A 21,501-nucleotide genomic window follows, 5' to 3' on the forward strand; every position below is an offset into this window, starting at 1 on the left:
CCTTACAACATGGAAGAAAAATCACAGAAGGACAAGGAAGAGGGGAAGGGCCAGCAAGGAAGACATCACGTTCAGACCAGTCTCTGCAGTCTCACCCAGGTAGGGCTGAGGCACTCTTTCTGCTGCTTCCTCTGGCTCCTTCCAGCCACCTGGCTAATTGGATGCAAGGGTCTCCAAGGCCAGGGAGATGCTGGAAGTCTGTTGGGACACTGAGCTACAGTGAGACGCCTCTATGCTGGGGTGGACTGGAACCAGCTCTCCTGCGACGCACCTGCTCTGGGGGTGCTCAGGACCCGCAGGTCTCCTGCCTCATCTCCTGGGGCCCTGTGGAGTGGGTGGTCTTCGGTCTCCATAAGAAACCTAATGGGCGTGGTCTGGCTTCTGGGAAACCTTTCTCTGTTGTCCCCTCCGCTCCCACCATGGGAGGCCTGAGCATCTCCCGTCAGCCTTCACTTTTATAGGTTCATCCAGGTTTCTTCTGGCATACTTGCAAGTCATATTGTAGACCAACTTGGAGGTGACCCTGCTGAGGACACTCCAGGGAACCCCAGTGACCAGAGACAGAGGCTGGGGCCACACAGAGAGGGAAGGCAGTTGTGGGGATTTAGCCCCTGAGGGGCTAATTCTGCTGGTCCCCTGCCTGTAGAGCTGTCCAGCATGAAGCAGCTGCAAACTGACTCACCCAGGAGGAAATTGGTTCTGCCTGAGGTACCACGATTGCTGAGATTTTGAGGGTCCTGGAGAGGAGACAAGGACTCACTGTGAGGCTGTGCTGGGCCCTGGAATCCCTCAGCTGCCCGGGCGACAGGGTGGGGAGTGGGCACTCACAGCACTGTGTAAGTGAGGCCCACAGGATTTCTAGTGCAGGTGGAGCCAGAGACTGAACAAGTGAAGAAGAAACTGAGGAAAAAAAAATAGAATGAGAAATAAGAAAGAAAAAGATAAATCAGAAGTAAAATGGGTGAACAAAAAAAAAGAAGACAAAAGAGAAGAAATAAAAAATCAAGGAAATAAAAAGAAAAGACTAAAGGCAAAAAAGAAAAAGCACAAAGAAAAAGAAAATATGAGAAATACAATGGGGAGCATAATGAAAGAATAAGAAAAAAGAAAATAAATGTAAATGGAGAGAAATAAAATACAGACCCAACCTAGAAACAAATGAGAAAAGAAATAAAAAATAGTAATAATTAGAAAATTTAAAAAAATGCAAAAGCCTCATGATGTCAATGTGATGTCTGCAAAAGAAGAAGCAAGCTGACTTCAGTCACATCCCTCAGGTAGCTGTCACCAGCTTCCTGAGCTGCAAGGATGCAAACGTAGGTAGTGAGTGTCTCCTAGAGCCTGGACAGGGAATGAGTCCTGGAGACAATACTAAAGTTTTTATCACAACAGTGGTTTACTCTTACTTTTTTGCCCTCAAGAATGCTTTACTCTTAAAATGTATTGAAGAACTCAAGAAGTTTTCTTTTGCATAATATCAATGTTTGTCTTATTACAATTAAAACCTGTAGAATGCTTCATTGGCTTTTATTTGTACTTTGAAAAGCTGGATAATGTTTGGCTTTTAAAGAGCAAATCATGTCTACCCTTAAAACAGCCAATTACTTTTTCTTTGAAGTATAAATTGTTGCTCTCAAAATGATGCTGCCACTCAAGAGTACCATAATTCTGTACAAATTGTTGTTGCCTAAGTCTCAGTATGGACAGTTACTAACATTATAAAGCTGAAGGAAAGATTGCTTTGTGCATATTCTCATTTCTTTTAACAGATGTTCTCAGTCTCTTGGGAGCTGACTTTTCCCTTCCATGAGTTGGAGAACCCTCTGATATGTCAGTTAGATGCAGAGGTTGCAGCTGTAGTTTGAGAAAGCAAGTATTCTAATTTCCCCTTTTTCAAGTCAGCAAACTCTCAAATAAAAACCAAATTTGGATTTAGGTAAGGAGAGACTTTGTTCGAAAATAAAACTGTCATGGGGGAGAGAGACTATTGCCACAGGGAGAATGCCCAACCGTAAAATCTTGAAGCATCTCAAGGGTCAGGCTGACAGGACTTGTCTTTTATAAAGGGGATTAGAAGTCCAAGGCTAGAAAGAACTGGACGTGGGTGGTGTGTTGAGCACATGTAGGGACAGAAGCTTGCATAGCAAAGGTCTCCATTCTGGCTGGCCTTTTCTGGGAAGAAGCTGTTGAGAGGGGATTGCCCTACATTCAATGCTTACTTAGCTTGGGGATGAGTGAAAAGAGTGCCCCCAAAGCCTGGTATGTTTATTACCTGTCCCTTTACAGAAAAGGTTGCTGACTCCTGTTCTAGAAGATACTAAGTTCACTGAATATTTTTAAACTCTATGAAAAAACTATAAAAACACAATTTTGCAGAATATAAACTTCATCATGGCAAGAATTCCTGTCAGTTTTGTATACTGTTTCATCCCTAACACCTGGAATACTACATGGCACATAGTAGGTGCTCACTAAATATCTGTGGAATGAGTGAATTGCTATGAAACAAATCCGTTTTAGATGTAAAGTTATGTCTACTTCATCTCTAGTTTAGCCATATAGTGGTAAGTGATCACTTAATTGTTTTGTGTAGTATTATATTGCCTAAAGTAATTAACATTTTATCTGATTTTTCTCAGCGTATTGATACAGCTAAAAGCTACATAAACATATATAGGAACCTGAATGTTTTCAACCAACACTTGGTGTCTTGAAATTATAGAAAGTACATATACTTCAGAGTTCATATTTCTTTATTATTTTGGCTCAAATCAAATGGTTTCTTTTAATAGGTTGGATTTAGCACAAGAGTAGAGTATTTGGTCTCAACGATAGTAGCCACTTCAAAGTCATGGAAAAATACAGGTAGTACATTTATTTTCCTTCCATTTTCTCCTTTCTTTAACTTATTTTAACATAAGTTTACACTGTCTTTAGCTACCAGATCTGCTTTGGGCAATAATTTGAATTGAGAAATTAATCAATATAATTTCGTAGAAAGTACAATCTCTTGAAAGATATCTCTATATTCATTCAGCTACACACATTCTTCATCACCTGTGTTTTATTTTAGTAATTTGAAAGTTTCAGGTCTTCCATTTAAGTATTTAATTCATTTTGAGTTTATTTTCTGTATGGTATAAAGGTCTAATTTCATTCTTCTGATTGTGGATATTCGGTTTTCTCAAAACTATGTATCAAAGAAACTGTCTTTTCCCAATTGTGTGTTCTCTATATAATTACCATGTAATCCAACAATCTCACTTCTGGGTGTGTGTCCAAAGAAATCAAAAGCAGTCTGTTGAAGAGATATCTGCATTCCGATGTTCACTGTAGCATTACTCACGATAGCTGAGATATGGAACAGCCTAAGTGTTCATCAACAGATCAGTGGATAAAGACAATATGATATACCTGTACACCATGAAATACTATACAGCCTTTTAAAAGAAGAAAATTTGATTATTTGTAGCAACATGGAGGATATTATGCTAAGCAAAATAACCCATGCACAGAAAGACAAAACTGGCATGATCTCCTTTATTTTTAGAACCTAAAAAAGTTGAATTCTTAGAAGTAGAGGGTAAAAAGATGGTTACCAGAAGCTGGCTGTGATGGTTAATATTAAGTGTCAACTTGACTGGATTGAAGGATGCAAAGTATTGTTCCTGGCTGTGTCTGTGAGGGTGTTGCTAAAGGAGATTAACATTTGAGTCAGTGGACTGGGAGAGGCAGACCCAGCCTCAGTGTGGACGGGCACCGTCTCAACTGCCAGCATGGCTAGAATAAAGCGGGCACAAGAAGGTGGGATGAACTGACTTGCTGAGTTTTCCAGGCTTCATCTTTCTCCCGTGCTAGATGCTTCCTGCCCTAAACATAAGTCTCCAAGTTCTTCAGCGTTTGGACTCTTGGACCTACTCCGTGGTTTGCCAGGAGCTCTTGGGCCTTTGGCCACAAACCGAAGTCTGCACTGTTGGCTTCCCTACTTTTGAGGCTTTGGGACTTGGACTGGCTCCTTGCTCCTCAGCTTGCAGACAGCCTGTTGTGGGACTTCGCCTTGAGATCGTGTGATTCAACACTCCTTAATAAACTCCCTTTCATGTTTACACCTATCCTATTACTTCTGTCCGGCTAGAAAACCCTAATACACTGATGGGGGTGGGGGGAATAGGGACAGAGGAGATAGTCAAAGGGTGCAGAGTTTCAGTTAGATAGGAGGAATACATTTTAGTGACCTATGGCACAGCGTGACGACTATAGTTTTGAACAATGTATTGTGCCTTTCAAAATTGTTAACAAAGATTTTAAATGTTTTCACCACAAAAAAAATGGTAAGTAGGTGAGGCAATGGATACGTTAATTAGCTTGATGTAATCATTGCACAATACATACATATAGCAAAACATCACAGTGTACCCCATAAATACATACAATTGTTATCTGTCGATTAAAAATAAAAATGAATCATATAACACTTCCCTTTTCACCCTGTGGGGAGTGTCCTATGCGCTTATCCCTGAAACAAGAACACACATCTATTTCTCTCCTGAGTGAGTCTGAGCTCAGTGCTACAGGATTACTACCGGGGAATTTCTATGATTTGGTTTAACCCTTTGCAGGTTGAACACTGCTCTACTCTAGACTGGAAAGAGATGAAAGATAATCAGATATTTGAGGCCTGAAACGTCATACTCCACCCTTTGGGAACAGTACCCAAATTTCCTTAGCAAGGAAAGAAAAATGGCATCTTACCCATTGATGCTGTAGAAATATTAGCTGAATGTAATAGATTTGAAGCAAAATATGCAGAATACATACTGCTTTATAATAATTTTGTCATTTGTTCTGAACGCCTTCATTCTCAGCTCACGCCTCCCTAAAAAGATCTGACCAAAAATGGAGAAAACATCCCAGATGCTGTTGTGCTATTGTTCTGTAAAATGCCACTTTCATCTGGTCTGTGTTATTCGGTAACAATTTTAAATATGAATTAGCATCTTATTTGTTCTTTTGATGACTGTTGAACACGGGGCAGCTGCCAGCATTGTTGTATATGCGGTAATTCTTACAACACCCTTGCTCAATAGAACCCAGAAGCTCAGGCACTAACAGAAGGCCTGGGAAAACCGGGCTAGTTTGTTTGAGAAAGCATGAAATACCCAATAAAAAAATAAACTTTTATTTATTATACAGCCCAAGTCATCAAATCCCTCTAAGTCTACTCAGTTGTTTCTTAAAATATTAATGATGTTAAGAATTTAGCCCATTGACTGTTAATCATACATTAAACCAACATAAATATAATTCTACAAGTATTTTGAGTCAATTAACTGTCTGTAATATAGTGACTTGAGAACCAGCTGTGTGTGCAACCCCTGTTAGCAATCATGATACGGACACATTTCTCTTGTTCTTTTTTTTTGAAATGAAAAAGCATCACAACAGCTAAAGGCTGGAAGTTCTGTACAGTAAATGATATCAACTTCCTCATCTTTCACAGCTACCTGCTTTGTGCAGGAGTTAGGGAACGGTAAAATTAAGAGGACAGGATTATATAGGAAAAGCACTTGTTTTTATTACAAGGCTTTGCTTCTTTCTGTGTTCCGTGTCACTCTGCGTGAGTTAAACCATGGAAAACTTTGGATCCCTGGCATCTCAGTCACAGCCCTTTAAGTGGAAACAGCAACCACGAGCCATGATAACAGGCTTTCCATTTCCAAGAGCAGTTGGCATTTTAGCGTCGGCACAACGCCTTGGGGCAAGCTGGAACTGCCACAGAAGTGAGGACGGTTACACGCTGCCTGGGGATTCTCCGAGTCCTTTACGTATTTTCTTTCTGATGAAGGCCCCTTTTTATTTGTCACATAGACACATTGTGATCTAGTAATTTGGGCTATGGGCAAAAAAGAGAAAGCAGTAAAAAGAGACAAGCCTAGAAATTGCCAAACAAATAACCATTGGTATAGTCTCATTCTGGAACATTCTCTGTCTGTTAGTACTTTTTTGTTTAATTGAGATTGTCAGGCCCTGACTTTATAACCTCTCTTAAAGGCATGGTATGGTGTAAATTAGAGTTGTCTTCTGAATCAGCCACTTTATTCTTGCTCTTTGGAACAGTCCACAGAATGGCAGCATCCCAAATCAGTTTCATACCTACAAGTTCAGAATTCTGTTTCTCACAGGGTCCCAGGCTATATTGTGGAAGTTAATGAACTCCAGCTTAATTGATTGTTGAGCCATCATTCATCAATTTTTTTAGGACTAATATTCTCTTTTTTTTCTCAAAATAATATGAAATCATAGAATTTCAGAGCTGGAGGCAGGTGCTTAGAGATTATAGTTTAACTTCTGTAATTTGTAGATGTAGAATCTGAGATCAAGAATGGATGCATAAATGAAAGTCGCAGTGGCCCAATAGTGATTTAAATTGTTTTTTTCTCTCTCTCTTCTTCAGCAAAGCAGTTCCCAGGAAACACACTGAATAGCTCTCCTTGAAGATGGGGAGAGGAAGGTGCCCAGAGGTCACAGATGTTGAGGTGATATTCAAAAAATTAACAGTTGTTGTGCAGCAGGCACGGAACAGGCAGAATAGACATTAACCACACAGCTGGAGCAGGGTTCTGGATGCCTCCTGTTCTGGACAATAAATTTTAGCTACTAATAATGGAGAAGTCAGAGGACAACAAGGGAGGAGATGGAGCAACTGGGGACAGGACCTTGGGAAACACAAGGCAGAAGCCATATAGACTAACCAACATGGAATTACGTTAATGTTAAACAACTGGTATCACCATATCATGATGTGCCACAGACACAGAGTGAGTGATGCACTAGCCGGAAGAAAGGGACTCAACTCTAAAGATGTAATAGGAAAACTCTACGGTGACTAGGGGTATTCCCAGGGAAAAGCAAAAGGAAGTGATGATAGGTCTGTTGTTGGCCGCACTTCAGATATCATGTCCCACTTGTATGTTGGAACGTGGCTATGCAGGTGAGTTAAAACAAAGAAGTGCTACCATAGGATGTTACAATATGGAGGCAAATAAAAAAGAGGACCCAGTGTCTACTGCAGAGTGTTGCTCCCATGTGAAGGTCGGCAGTGCCAGTGCTCACCGTGAGCACCGCAAGAGAACAAATGTCCCAATCCCGTGGCTCACTGTGAGGGTTGGGGAGAACTTGGTATATAAGACACAACTGATCGGTATAAAGCCTACTAAACTGACTTCACCCTTCTCCAGTTAGAAGCAGTTATACTAGAGCTAGAACAGACTCTGGTCTCAAGATGCAGGGCCCAGAAGACTGAGACGCACCATGGGAAGGGCAGTGCTGTGGCTCTGCTGCTAAAACTGGCAGGTGGGGGATCTCAGGTGCATTTGATGTGGATGTGGAAAAGGCACATTCATTGACCAGTGAAGCTAGTGGGAGACACCTTGCTTTCTCAGGGTGGCATGACTAGAAATGCATGTGACTCGTTCCCTTGTCACCTGACTCCCAATGCTGTGACCTCATTGCCAAAATATGATGATAGCATATCACACTGGGAATTTCTATGAAGTAAGGTACAGAACTTGGCTTTTAATGAATAGAAGACTCCAGGAAACTTGACGTTAATAATGGCTGGGTTCAGAGACTTTCCATTCACCCAGTCATTTATTCCTTTCCAGTGGCTCTAAAACAACTCCAGTTCCTATTGCTGCCTAAAGATGGTGCTGAGCTTAGGATCTAGGTTTTGATCATTCATTAATGTATTCAGCTATCATTTCTATATGTCAGGATCTGAGCTAGAGCCTGGTAATAAAGAGATACTGTGATACTTTCCCCACTCTGTTTCTAAGCTATGAGCCAGCAGACTCCAAGCATCAGCATCCGGGGGGAATGGTGGGGGCGGAACATGCCCTTTAGTCTTTAGTATTTTTATTTTATTTTATTTTATTTTATTTATTTATTTATTTTTATTATTATTTTTTTTTGAGACGGAGTTTCGCTCTTGTTACCCAGGCTGGAGTGCAATGGCGCGATCTCGGCTCACCGCAACCTCCGCCTCTTGGGTTCAGGCAATTCTCCTGCCTCAGCCTCCTGAGTAGCTGGGATTACAGGCACGCACCACCATGCCCAGCTAATGTTTTTGTATTTTTAGTAGAGACGGGGTTTCACCATGTTGACCAGGATGGTCTCGATCTCTTGACCTCGTGATCCACCCGCCTCTGCCTCCCAAAGTGCTGGGATTACAGGCTTGAGCCACCGCGCCCGGCCAGTATTTTTATTTTATTGAGATTTTCAAAGATGATTGTAGAAATTCCAATGATCCAGCACTAGAGGGACTGGGATTAATTAAATCCATACATAGCCTATGGTTATTACATGCCCTGTACTTCTGACCCGTTGTCTTGAGGCTCAACTTAGATGCCTGAATTCTTCCTTCCTACTGGATAAGTTATTCTCCACAAAGCTCCCTGTAGAGGGGTGAATGATGACCCCGCCCTCCCGAAAAAAAAGATATGTCCATGGCCTAACCTTTGGAAGCTGTGACCTTATTTGGGGGAAAAAAAAAAAAAGAGCATCTTTGCAGGTGTAATTACATGATAATCTTGAGATGAGATTATCCTGGATTATCCAGGTGGGCTCTAAATCCAACAACAAAGGTCTTATTAGAGATGGAAGAGGAGAGACACACAGAGGAGAGAGGGCCTTGTGAAGACAGAGGCAGAGATTGGAGTGATGCAGCCACAAGCCAAGGAATGCCAGCAGCCACCAGAAGGTGAAAGAGGCAAGGAAATATTTTCCTCAGAGTCTCTGGATGGAGGGCAGCCCTGCCAACATCTTGACTTCATACTTCTGGGCTCCAGAACTGTGAGAGAATAAGTTTCTGTTGTTTTAAGTCAACAACAGAAGCTTGTTGATGATTTGTTACATCATCCCCAGGAAACAAAAATAGTCTGTCATAGACCCGTATTCCTGCAGGTATGCTCACCCATTCTCCATTTAGACGTGACTTTAGATATTAATGGTGGTTGAACTATGTAGTCAACCAAACTGCATTTGGTAATAATTCATTCAACACTATATGGCTGTCCCATGAATTTGTTGAATGTTCACCCTTGATAGTTTCCCAGTAACAGCAAAGCTTATCTGTGAAGCCCTATGGTGTTAAATAAATTGGCAATCCCTCTTAAACATTTTCAAATAGAGAAAATTAGTTATCAGGCCACCATTCCTGATTTTTTCAATTTTAGGAGGATGGGGAACTCAGTGGGATAAACAGGTCTCATCCCTAATAGAAAGGAAACTCTGTTATTTTCTTTAGAGAATAAACTGTTGTTATAGGATCCTTGACTTGTTATTTTGCCAGCTGACAGCTTCTGTGGCCAGGGGCACCTTCTGCCTGATTATTGCTCCTGCCCACTGGGCTTATTCTGCCCACTCAGCCTGACATGCTCAACTCGCACTACTGGCCCAGATCCAAGAGCATGACAGGCGTGAAGTGGTAAGGGGTGTGTGGGCAAGCGAGTGCAAGGTCTGACCACATAACACAGAGATAGTCTATAACACACATATATAGTTGTATGATTCTTCATTTGCCAATCTCCTAATTGGTTACTGACCTTAGAGTGAAGGCCTTCAAGAAACAGGACTAGGAAAGCATGCAATTTCCAGGGCCTGATAAGCAGGTACAGCTGGACGGCAAAAACACATTTTGACAGGAAGGAAGGGTGATAGGAAAGACTGGGGGTCCAGGTGTCAACACCCTCATGGGTGGTTGGGGACTGAAGTTAGTCCAGGGGCCTTTGGATAACACTGATGTGTAGACTCAGCTAGATACCTTCAGTTGTTCCAGGACCTTCTGATCCCACGTGGTAGCTGGACCTCCATGAAGGGAAGCTGAATTGGAAGAAAGCCAACATTCCCAACACCTGAGGATGACAGGGGATTGACAGTGTCCTCTCCAGCAAGACTTTCCTCCATGTATTAAGTCCAGCAGCCATGCTAGTTGCTTTCAACTGGCCCACAGAGGCCCAGTATTTTTCTTTCATTGTGTCTATTGTGGAGTTTAGGAACTCCGAAACAAGGACAGCAAGCAGCAAGTCTGCTTTCACTCACCCTTTTGCATATCTTGAATGAGCCCCCCAAAATTGCATAAGATCCTTGGGATGTCACTTTGCCAGCCAGAAACCTCTGTGGCCACTGGTACCTTCTGCCTGAGCATTGCTCATGCCCATTGGGTTTCTTCTACCCATTCAGCCCGACAGGCTGTGCTTGGCTCATACCACCAGTCCATTTCCCATGCCTGCCAAGGACAATGCAGGTGTGGAGTAGCAAAGGATGTGTGGACAAGAGCACAAAGTCTGTCCACTACACACAGCCAGGCACACTGGCCACTGCAGTGGGTCAGGCAGTTCCAGGTGCTGGCACAGGTGATGGCTCCCTGCGAGGCAGTAGCTGGATCAGATGTACCACCTGCAGCTTCCATTGCAGACACCCGTGTCTGGACAAGGGGAATGTGGTGGTGCCCAGAAGCTTGGAGATGCCAGGAACTGCAGAGCCCTAAGGAGGTTGTCACAGCAGAGGCTTGGGGAGCCTGTAGGTCTAGACTTACCAAAGGGTCAGAGCTCTTTTCTCCTTGTTACCTGTAATGTGGCAAGTGGGGGTGTGTGTTTCAGCCCTGTTTGTGTTGCAGCTCTTTCAGTCCTCCATTTGGTAAATCCCATGTTCTTGTTCCATGACCAGGAAGAATGAGGTACAAAGACAACTGGATGGTGAGCAAAGCAGAGAAGAGCTTCACTGAATGACAGAACAGCTCTCAGGAGACCTGCAGAAAGTAGCTCCTTACCATAGCTAGTAGTCCCAATGTCTGTCCAAGTCTGGCTGAGTCTGGGGTTTTTATGGGCTCAGAAGGAAGGAAGTATGTGCTGATTGGTCCATGGGCAAACTATGGGTGACCCTGGAAAAAGCACCATTCCCACTCTGGGCCAGACTCCACCCAGTCCCCAGGCTTCAGGCTGTCTCTGGCTTGAAGGTGGGATTTCACTGGGGACTGCCCCTTTCTGCCCAGGACCCTGTCTGCCTCCTGCCACCATCAACATGCCATCTATGGATCCAGGCTGTTCGTGCAGAGGGGTGCCTGTAAGCCTGTGCCAGGCCACCCTTGGCCCCGCCCCTGGCCTTCCTGAGTTCCTTGGTGCCCAAAGCTTCAGAGGGAGCCGAAGTGGGGGTAGGGGTCAGCACTGCCCCGAGCACGTGCACACTCATCCAGGTCATGACAACACCTGGGCCAGGCTTCAACTTTGCTCCAAAATCAGAGCAGGCGCCAGGAGCAGGTAGAAGCCAGGGATCAGGAGCAAGCACTTCCAAGCCTGCAGGGGCAGCCAAATTTCCCAGGCCTCCTAGAACACAGGAATGTCTGGGTCCAGAGTGGCAGCTGCATGGCTGCCACTGCACCCAGAAACATGGGGCTTCTGTCCCCCAACTTGGCAGGGGGCAGAAGCTCCCACCTGTTCCTGGCCTCCACTGGCTTTGCTAAGTGCACAACCCCAGCCATGCCTCCCCCAGTACAGCTGGTGTCTTCACAGCAAGCACTCCAGATGGGCCACCACTGCCATCACTGTCACCTATTTACATGCATATTTTCATTTCTAACTGAAGATTTTTTTTGAGACAAAATCTTGCCCTGTCACCCAGGCTGGAGTACAGTGGTGCAATCTCAGCTCACTGCAACATCTGCCTCCCAGGCAGAATGTGATTTCTAACGTGATCACCAGAAAGTGATTCTTCTGCCTCAGCTTCCTGAGTAGCTGGGACTGTAGGTGTCTGCCACCATGCCTGGCTGATTTTTGTATTTTTAGTAGAGATGAGGTTTCTCCATGTTGATCAGGCTGGTCTCGAACTCCTGACCTCAAGTGATCTGCCCACCTTAGACTCCCAAAGTGCTGGGAATACAGATTTGAGCCACCATTCCTGGCCTCTAACTGCAGATTTTCCAAATTACATTTTAGAAGACCATATCACAGTGTGCACAAGAAAACTCATTATATGCCCAATGCCTGGGGCAGTACCTGACAGATAGTGGATACTCCATACATGTTCTGTTAAAATTGACTACATTTACACCAGAATCTATTTTTGGTATTCTTCATACACACACACATCACACATTCATCCTCTTGTTACATGAGGCCATTGCTGTTATTTCTCTTTTTAATCAAGAGATCTAAGGCACAAAATGCTACTGGAATTTAAAAGAGGGTAAACATACTTTTGCTTGAGGATACTGAGAATCTCCTGAACTCACAGGGCACTTCGTTTTTCTTCTGTGGCTCTGAATGCACTCTGTTTGGTAGTAAAGATATGTGTGTGTGTGTGTGTGTGTGTGTGTGTGCATATGCACACGTCTGCTTTTCTAGATTCCTTGAAGGGGTGAACTGTGTCTCACGACCACCCTCCCCTGAAGAGAGTATCCACTAAGGTCTCTCCCACACGCAGAAGAGTCTTAAAAACTCTTTGCTCAGTATAGCTTCCAGGTTGTCCTGAACTTCTCATCTAGAGATGGTCCAAGGGCTTTGGCTGCCAGCTGGCCGTGGTGTCGATGATGCGAAGAACATGGTAGCAACAAATAACTACGGCCACGTCATGTTACATTGTTTTATAAACTTTCCCTTTCCCTTTCTGTCAGCATTATTTTTGGAGGCTTTCCTCTCTAGCGGTTATAAACTAAGATGTAACTGCTTGACCTGGGCGGCCACTTGGATCAATTGAGGTCTCCTCCCAAGAAAAATTTGGAATGCCCTGCATTTTGTCTGCTTGACTTAACCATAATTTATTTAAACCCAGCTTCTTGAAGTTTATGTATCTCAATTGGCCCATTCTGTGGGATGCAAGCCATTGTGTGTTTTCACTCTGCTTTTGGTTTTGTAAGCAAGTATGTTGAACAGTTAGATTAATCATTCTGTAAACTTGAGCCCTGCCTCTGTTAGGAACCAATGTTTTTAACTATGATTGAAATCCGTTGCTTTGAGTATTTAGGAAGAACAGCATACTTTTTACATATATTTATGTTTTTATTGCTATTTTACTCCTGAATTCTGAGGAGTGAATTTCCTTTTCCTTTCTTCCTTTGTTTGGTTGCCTTGGATTTCATTCCATTACATTTTTATTTCAGAATTTTTCTGAATTTGCTTTATTCTTTTTCTTTGGCGAGTACTCTGCCTATCTTCATATGCTGTAGAAACATAGGCACCAGCATTTTCGTGGTAATATGCACTAGGATTTGTGTGAAGAAACTGGCTGCTGGAGGGTGGGTAAAGTTGACATATCACACATAGTGTGGCTGTTTCTTTCTACAGCAAATATTAATGATGGTTGGTTTACACAGCAAATGCTTCATTCAAGTGTTAATATAGGTGTGCTGAGGCTCCCAAAACATATGTGTTGTAATTTGAAAATAGGAAATGAGGAATAGCTGGCTAGAGCATTGGGCTGCTCTACAGAAGGTCGATCCATATATGCAATGGGAAGCACAAAATGACTTTGACCCACGTCCTGGCTTCTCAGCTTTAAAATAGCCTTGGTTGTGCAAATGCAGTGGGGGGGGGCGGAAATGCACAGCCCAGATGAGCGTGCTATGTTTATACAGCCTGGCTGTGATCAAGCTAAAACAAATTAAGAAAAAAAAAAGAAAGAAAATACCTTTTTATTTGAGTGTTTACTAGGTATTTATTCAATTCAATTAAATAAAGACTTGGGAATTTAAATATTACATTTTCCCAGTTTCATTGAAGTATAATTGACAAAAGTAATATATATTCAAGGTGTATAATGTGATGCTTTGAAATATGTATATATTGTGTAGTGATTACTATAATGAAACTAATCAACATGTCAATCACCACACATAATTACAATTTTGTGTGTTTAATGAGGTCATTTGAGATTTACTCTTTTAGAAACTTTTAAGTAAATAATATTGTAGTATTAACTTTAGCACCATGCTGTATATTATATCCCAAAAATGTGTTCATCTTACAACTGAAAGTTTGTACCCTCTGACCAACATCTCCTCATGTCCCTCACCTCCCTGCCTTGGGCAACTACTATCCTACTCTCTGCTTTTATGAGTGGGTCTATTCTGGATTCCACAGATAAATGAGCTCAGGCCGTATTTGTCTTTCTGTGTTTGGCTTATCTCACTTAGCATAATATCCTCCAGGTTTATTTCTGTTGTGGCAAATGGTAAGATTTCCTTCTCTTTTATGGTTGAATAATATTCCATTTTATGTGTATGCCACATTTTTAAAAATCCATCTGTTGATGAACACTCGGGTCGCTTACGTATTACTTTAAAAAAAGTAAAATGTTTGCCAACATTTCCTTTATTTTTAAATGGGATGACAAATGTGCATTTAAAGCATATATAAGAAAAACTTTTAAAGTTCACTCTACATGTTGACTACTTGTATCGTGCAGACATTGCAGTAACCCTGAAGTGGCCCAGGCACAGCCTTGGTTCAAGGTCCTGCTTCACTGTGATTTCTGTTTAGTGTAGTTCTCAAAAGGAAACTGAAATGCATAGTCCAGTCACGAATATCAGAGTAGATACTAAAGATATTATGAACACAGCATATATCACATAGCAAATTTTACTGATTCCCCACTGTTCCTCCCACAAAACCCATTCCCAAAGACTTCTCATTCTCCCTTGTTCCTCAGACCCATCCACATATAGTATACTCCCAAGCCTATTCCAAGACTGTCCAGGGAGACAGCCAGGGTTTTGGGATGCACTTTGGTGTGAGGGTGAGGTCTCAAAGGGAAGTCAACGATGCTGTCTTTTAAGAAGCTATGTTTTGCAGAATAGGATTAACAAGCTTGAACCAAGAGCTAAATTTGGTAGGACATGGAGCAGATTCTGGAAACTCAGTGTTGGGAGGATGACAGCTGGGCTTTGGGTGAACCTGGAGGCATGACTCATCCAGAGGCCACTCTTGCTTCACAGTTTCCATGTGTGACCAGGTTGTTTGCTTACCAGAAGGTCCTTCACTGCCCCTCCAGGTCACCTGTCAAAGGCACAGCAGTGTCTGGTCTTGTACCTGGCATTTCCTGGGGTGCCTCTCGGGGAGACTCTGCAGTGCTAGACCTCCTGACCTCTCTCTTCATGGTGACAGATCCTCCTCTGCAGTCTCTTCAACTCCAATTCTGCCTTCTCCAACTCTGAAGGGCCCTAATTCCTTCTTAGATTTCCCTGATACTGAGAAATTTGTTGATGAGCCCAGGTAAACCTAAGGGTGAACTGCTTCCTTGGGTTCAGACCTCCCAATTTAAGGATTCGAGTGTATCCAGCAGAGTGGGCTTGTCTGTAGTGTGAGCCTCTGGCTGTCTTCTCTTAACTAAGGTTGGAATCAGCCACCAAGCAATAGGCCCAATGACAGCACCTTGAAACGGCAGCTCTTGCTCTCGCGTGGGGGCCTGACCCCTGCTGTGGAACTCAGGGCATCAGCAGTGAAGTTAACTTCGGATTCACTCTGAGGGGGCCTGGCACATGGTGGCCAGTGTGGAGGTGGTCGGCCTCTCTCATTGACAAGTTCGGATCACTCGGTGGGGATTTCAGTCTTGTCCACCTGCATTAGCTTTCTACTGCTGCTGTAACATATTACCCAAACCTAGCAGCCTGAAACAACACAAAGTTATTAACTTACGGTTCTGGAGGTCAGAAGTCCTAAATGAGCAGCAGGGCTGCCTTCTTCCTGGAGATCCTCAGAGAAGATTGTTTCCCTGTCTTTTCCAGCTTCAAAAGGCTGCTCATAGTTTTTGGTCCAAGTTCCTGCTTCACTGTGACTTCTGCTTCTGATCTCACACCGCCCTCACTTGCACCCTCCTACCTCCCTCTTATAAGAACATTTGTGATGACATTGGGCCCACCAAGATCATCTTCCCATCTCAAAACCCTTAACTTAGTCACAGCTGTAAAGTCCCATAATGTTGACAAGTTCCGGAGACCATCCAATCAGGACACAGTGTTGTGGGGTGATGACTCAGTGTGCTAGTCTGTTTTTACATGGCTCATAAAGACATACCTGAGACTGGGTGGTTTATAAAGAAAAAGAGGTTTGATGGACTCACAGTTCCACGTGGCTGAAAATACTTCCTCACAATCATGGCGGAATGCAAAAAGGATGTCTTACATGTGGCAGGCAAGAGAGAAAATGAGAACCAAGGGAAAGGGGTTTCCCCTTATAAAACTGTCAGATCTCATGAGACTTATTCACTACCATGACAACAGTATAGGGGAAACCACCCCCATGATTCAATTATCTTTCATCAGGTTTCTCCCACAGGACATGGGAATTATGGTAGCTACAATTCAAGATGAGATTTGAGTGAGGACACAGCCAAACCATATCACTCAGTCTGCCACACACCCTTCTTCAGCTTCCTGTGGGCTGTGTAATGAGAGGTCCTTAACACCGCTGAGCCTAATCATTTGCAAAACCAAAGCCCCTTCACCTGCGTGCCTCTAATTGTGTGAGGTTTTCAGGATCTATTTTCCATCATTCGCAGTAGAGTCTCCCATGTGCGGGCTACAGGAAAGTAACCATCTTCTTTAGAAGCAAAACAACAACATGGGCATTTTTGTTGTCCTAAATTCTCAGCAGTTATCTCAGAAATACTCTTTATGTTAGGACATTGAGTCTTCTAATTAAGGATCTTTTCAAGTTCATCACTGAACAATGCTCAGAGCTGCTGTCACAGCCAAGTTGGCTCTCAAGCTCCAGATAATGATCTAAGAATTTCTTTCAGCTCTGGGAAGCTCAGGAATTAGTCTGGTGCCTAAATTTACATAACAATGTTTCACTGAGAATAGTTCAACAACTAATAATATGTACCCTGCCATGTGAGAGCAATGTTTTCTAAAAATGTTCTGGAGCCAAGCCTTTGAGAGGCTGTTGCCTTCTAACTTATTCTTTGCAATTCTTAAAATACTTATCCAGTGAATTATGTGGCTAGAGCTATGTAGGTATTGCCTATCTCAGGAAACTTGATGACCTCCGCTATACACTCTTTAAAGCCTTCCGTGAGTCCCTATCATTCTCACATTCTACTCACCACCACTCTTGCAGATTTCTGTTAGGATGGGTCAGCCAAGGTTCATATGTCTTTTCTTCCTGGGTAGCTGTTCTATCGTTTGAAAATATTTTCAGTTTCTGATGCAGCATTATTTCCTGTATAGGCAACATGACCTCACCTATCTCCTGTCTCAGTGTGTTAGCCATATTTCTGACACACAATCCAGGCTTAGGGGGATGCGCTGAGATAAGAGTGTCTAAAATAATTCTCCATGCATTCCCTTTCATGATAATCTCACAGAAAGAGATGTTGGTCACAGAGAAGTTAGTTTCAACAACTCAAGTGAGCTCATTCTCCTAACCACTTTTTATTTTCTGAGGACTTTGAGTTATTCACTATTAACATTATCCAATAGCACTCAAACATCTACTTCAAACAGCCATTATTTCAAACTTGAATGAATCCCGTCAGAGATTTTAATTACTCTCTGATAGAGACTCATATTGCATCAGGATTCCTAAATCCATGTTCTCTCTAGCATCTTGATCTCTGGCTCTGTATCCACCAAAAATTTGGAGGATCCATCTTCCATGTCTCTCAAGATCAGGGACCTAGAGAGGTAACCCATTTCTTCACCTGGTCAAGACTTCGTGCCATTGCTCACTAATTCACAGTCCCCTGCAAGAGTAACACCAGTGAAGGTTAATAAGCATAATGACCAAGCACTCATTTAACTCAGGAACTAAATACATCTTTCTTCTTACAGATACCTCGTATAATTTGTAAATGAATATCTTAAGGGCTTTCTCCGTAGACAGTGGAAAGAGGAGGAAATAGCTTCTCTCCATAAACACTGCATAAGGGTGTCAGAATCAGGTAAAGTTAACCTTTAATAACTCATCCTCTCTCCTAGCCTGCCCTACTGGTTTTTGTTTTGTTTTTCTTTATCCTTAGTTGAATGGTGATATTTTCTTTCCTTCTAGTGTGATTAAGGATCTTAGTCCTTATTTTTGTGGATTCTGGATTCTCTCTTACTGAGATCTTTACTGCCTTCAAATCATGAAATAATTTTCTTATATATTTTCTTTCTAATGTAACTTTCTTGATTTAAAATTTAGACATTTAATTCAAGTAGAATTTATTTTTCTGTGTGGTGTGAGGACTGAATCACATTTCTCCAACATCACTTTCATTGACTTTGTGAAATCCTGAATTTTTTGCAAGATTTGCAATGTTCACTAAAATAGGTTTGCATTAGATTTACATTTTTATTTTGAACAGTGTATAACATTCAGCTATCAGCTACGAGCCAACAGCGGCAGAGATATTTATGTAATTGGGGGATGGGTGACTTCAAAAAGAGAACAATATCAAAGAGCATGTTTAGTTATTTTGGGGTTATGGTGGATATCTTCCTTCTTGATGTAATCTTTCAAGTATATACTTAGGAAAGGAAGACCCTGCACAATATTGTATTTAGTGATGGACAGGTGAAATTTGTAAAGTGAAATGTGTGTTACTAACATGTGAAGTTCCAAACTCACTCAGTTTTTTTGTGGGGAAACCAGTACTTCTGTGGCAATGTGAATGCCATGAATCTTTCCCAATATTTACAGCCCAGGAGACAAGCATGTTACACCATATGCTTATAAGATTTTCTAAAATCTCTCTTATTCAATGTCTTCCTGTGGGGGAGAGGAAATGAGGGCTTTGAAACCTGAGGCAATAAAATGAATCACATAGATAGAAACATATGTCTTGGCAGATAATAAACTTTGGTTTATATACTTTTTGTTAAAGAAATATGTTAGCATTCCAGCTACTGTGTTTTTTATTCAATCAGTAAATACCAATTGAGTATACCTCCCTAGCACCAATTTGCAAAGCTGAACGGAGGACAGCATTCAGAGGCAAATAAAAAATAATTAACATTTTGAAGGGTTCTTTATCCACAAAGACCTTTTCCTACATATGAAAACAAAACACATTTATAAAGCAGTAAATTACTATACAAGAAAATAAATGGTATCAGAGTGCTGAATCGCCATAGGGAGGATTGCAAAGAGCAGCTTTGCAGAGGAGGGGAAAAGTCAGTGAGCTGGAAAGGACGAGGATGCACAGGAAAGGGAGGAGAGGATATTTTAGGGGGAAAAGCCTGAACAAAGCAAGCGGGCAGAAGCTCACAGGTGTCATCTTTTTATTTGATTTTGTTTTTGAAAAGTCAAATGTGAGGTAAAAATTCCCTATTTTGCTACCATAGTATTTTTCTGGGATGCATGAAAAATTACGCTTTTTTTGTTCTATGAATATTAATGAATATCTATGAAAATTCCTTTTTTCCCCACTTTCTATAAAGAGTTCTACAAACAGAAGCTGTTTGATGCGGTTCTTGGTGTAATTGATTCTCACATGCTTTATTTTTAGTGCCTTTTACAGTTTTTCAGAGAAAGAAAATTATTTTGGAAAGACTCAAAATATCATCTGAAAGACACAGTTCTTAGAAATCTAAAATAGTTGTGGACCATTCCAAAAAGTAGTTAATCTCTGTGCATATTATTTGACAGGCTAGTCTATTGAATATCAGGTATTAGTAAAAGAGGCTTAAACAGAAAGTTAAAGAGTCAAAACACGAAGATGGATTTGCCTAAAAGCAATGATAAAGTCAGCAGTCCTCATGAAAGACTTCATGTTTATTCACCACGCAAAACGCTTTGGGTACCAGAGTTGGTCTCATACCTCCATCAGCAAAGATTCTTTCGGTTTTGAGTTGCATGCTTTCTTTGCTCTTTGCTCTAAGTGATTTTCTACCTTGGTAATGTAGCGTTTTCTCACTTTCAGAGCTCCTGGCAGCTAAGCAAACCCTTTGCAACACCCTGGCTTTTATATTCTCCCGTCCTCCTTTCCCCCTCCCTAGCCCCAGCATCTCCCCATCTACACTTTGTCTCCTTTCTCTGCCTGCATGCCAATTCTAATTCTTGGAGCTGCTTCACAATTAACCTACAGCAACTTTCTCCATCCCCAACTCCTTTTAGAGAGTCTCTTGAGGGAAAAAAGTGCTCTGCAAAGCATTCCGGACTCAACAGCACTGCACTGCGGCCCTTCTTTTGTCCTGGTTTATGCTGTTAGGCTGAAATGATCAAGCAGGCATGAATAATTCTTTTTCTTGGGTGTCCTAGAAACACTTAAGGTGCCGTGTAATTCATGCAAAATTACCATGAGAGAATTCTGTCTCTCCTGAGCTGTTTTGTCCTGTAACCGGGGGGACACGTCAGTTCCAGGAATGGCCCTGTGCCTCACAAGTTCACCATCAGTTCTTCCTTTGGAAGTACCTGCTTTATTGACTTTTCTAAAACCAGCAGCCTCGTATTATTTTTCCCCTCGAGTAGAATATCCAGACACAAAGGTTACTGGTAGAAGCTTAGAGTTGATTGCATAGGGCTTGTCGCTGAGATACATACACAACCAGAGTCCATGGGTATTAATCAGATGACTGCAGGCCTGGGTCTTTATTTCAAAATTTAAACCTTTTGTGAGGTTTGGCCTGCTGAGTTTGGGTTTTAAAATTCTCCCCTCAAACCAAATTGAAGCCGCAATGTGCTGGCAATTACCACAGCCTCTCTTAACCTTGTCAGAAAGGTTCCAGGGAAAATAAAATGTATAGTAGACATTCTCAGAGCCTTAATTAGAAATGTAGACCATTCATGTTTTTCTTATTCAGAAGGAGTGACTAGAAAATCAAAAATACTTGCTTTGGTCCACAAGAAAAAGTTTTCAGTTTAAGCTGTCCCAAAACACATTGTAATCTTGGGATTTTTTTTTTCCATGAGCCACAAGATGCTTTATAAGTGAATTCCAAATAATGAGATGATAAATGAAATGTTCCTGTGCTCTGTTCCACCATTCTTCTCTGATTCACAGGGACCAATCTACAAAAAAGATGGAGGGAGGGGTTGGAGCTGTCATTTCTTTTCCAGTCTTCGGTCTCTTCCATATTGCTATCTGTACACTTTCATTCAAGAGCTCCTATTTCTCTGAAGCGCAGGCCCTCTCAGCTAAAATTGTTCTCTATGCTTCTTCATCACTGTCACCCACTGACCCCCGAGTCAATCCATCTACACATCGAGCACTTCAAAACCAGATCTATTATCTTCCTCTCTGTCTAATCCTGAATAACAATACCAAGTAGCACATGCCTCTAGAAATCTAGGCTTATATCTTTAACTCCAACCATCTTTCACTTTGCATTATATCACTTACCACATCCTAGATCTGGTTATCATCAAATGAAAAATTTGCCTCAATCCACAAATACTCAAAGTGTCTCTTTGCTTAAAAATAAAATCTGTCCCTTGTTTCTCTAGCTATCATTTAGACTTTACCTTGCATCCAAATGTCCTTAATAGTGTTCTATATCTGCTCTGTTCCTCTCACTACTCCTCATTCATC

General features: G+C 42.0%; 1 long non-coding RNA gene across 1 annotated transcript; it reads right to left on the reverse strand.

The window, feature by feature from the left end:
- Positions 1–17,403: 17,403 nt before the first annotated feature.
- On the reverse strand, positions 17,404–20,065 carry LOC116552354. The gene is made up of 3 exons (XR_004269344.1): positions 19,792–20,065; positions 18,580–18,740; positions 17,404–17,733 (listed from the first exon to the last, which is right to left on the reverse strand). It is a non-coding gene; the product is annotated as an uncharacterized LOC116552354 (long non-coding RNA).
- Positions 20,066–21,501: the final 1,436 nt, after the last annotated feature.

The sequence above is a fragment of the Sapajus apella genome, unplaced genomic scaffold (assembly GCF_009761245.1).
Source record: "Sapajus apella isolate SASKATOON/1434 unplaced genomic scaffold, GSC_monkey_1.0 scaffold11, whole genome shotgun sequence".
NCBI classification, from domain to species: Eukaryota; Metazoa; Chordata; class Mammalia; order Primates; family Cebidae; genus Sapajus; species Sapajus apella.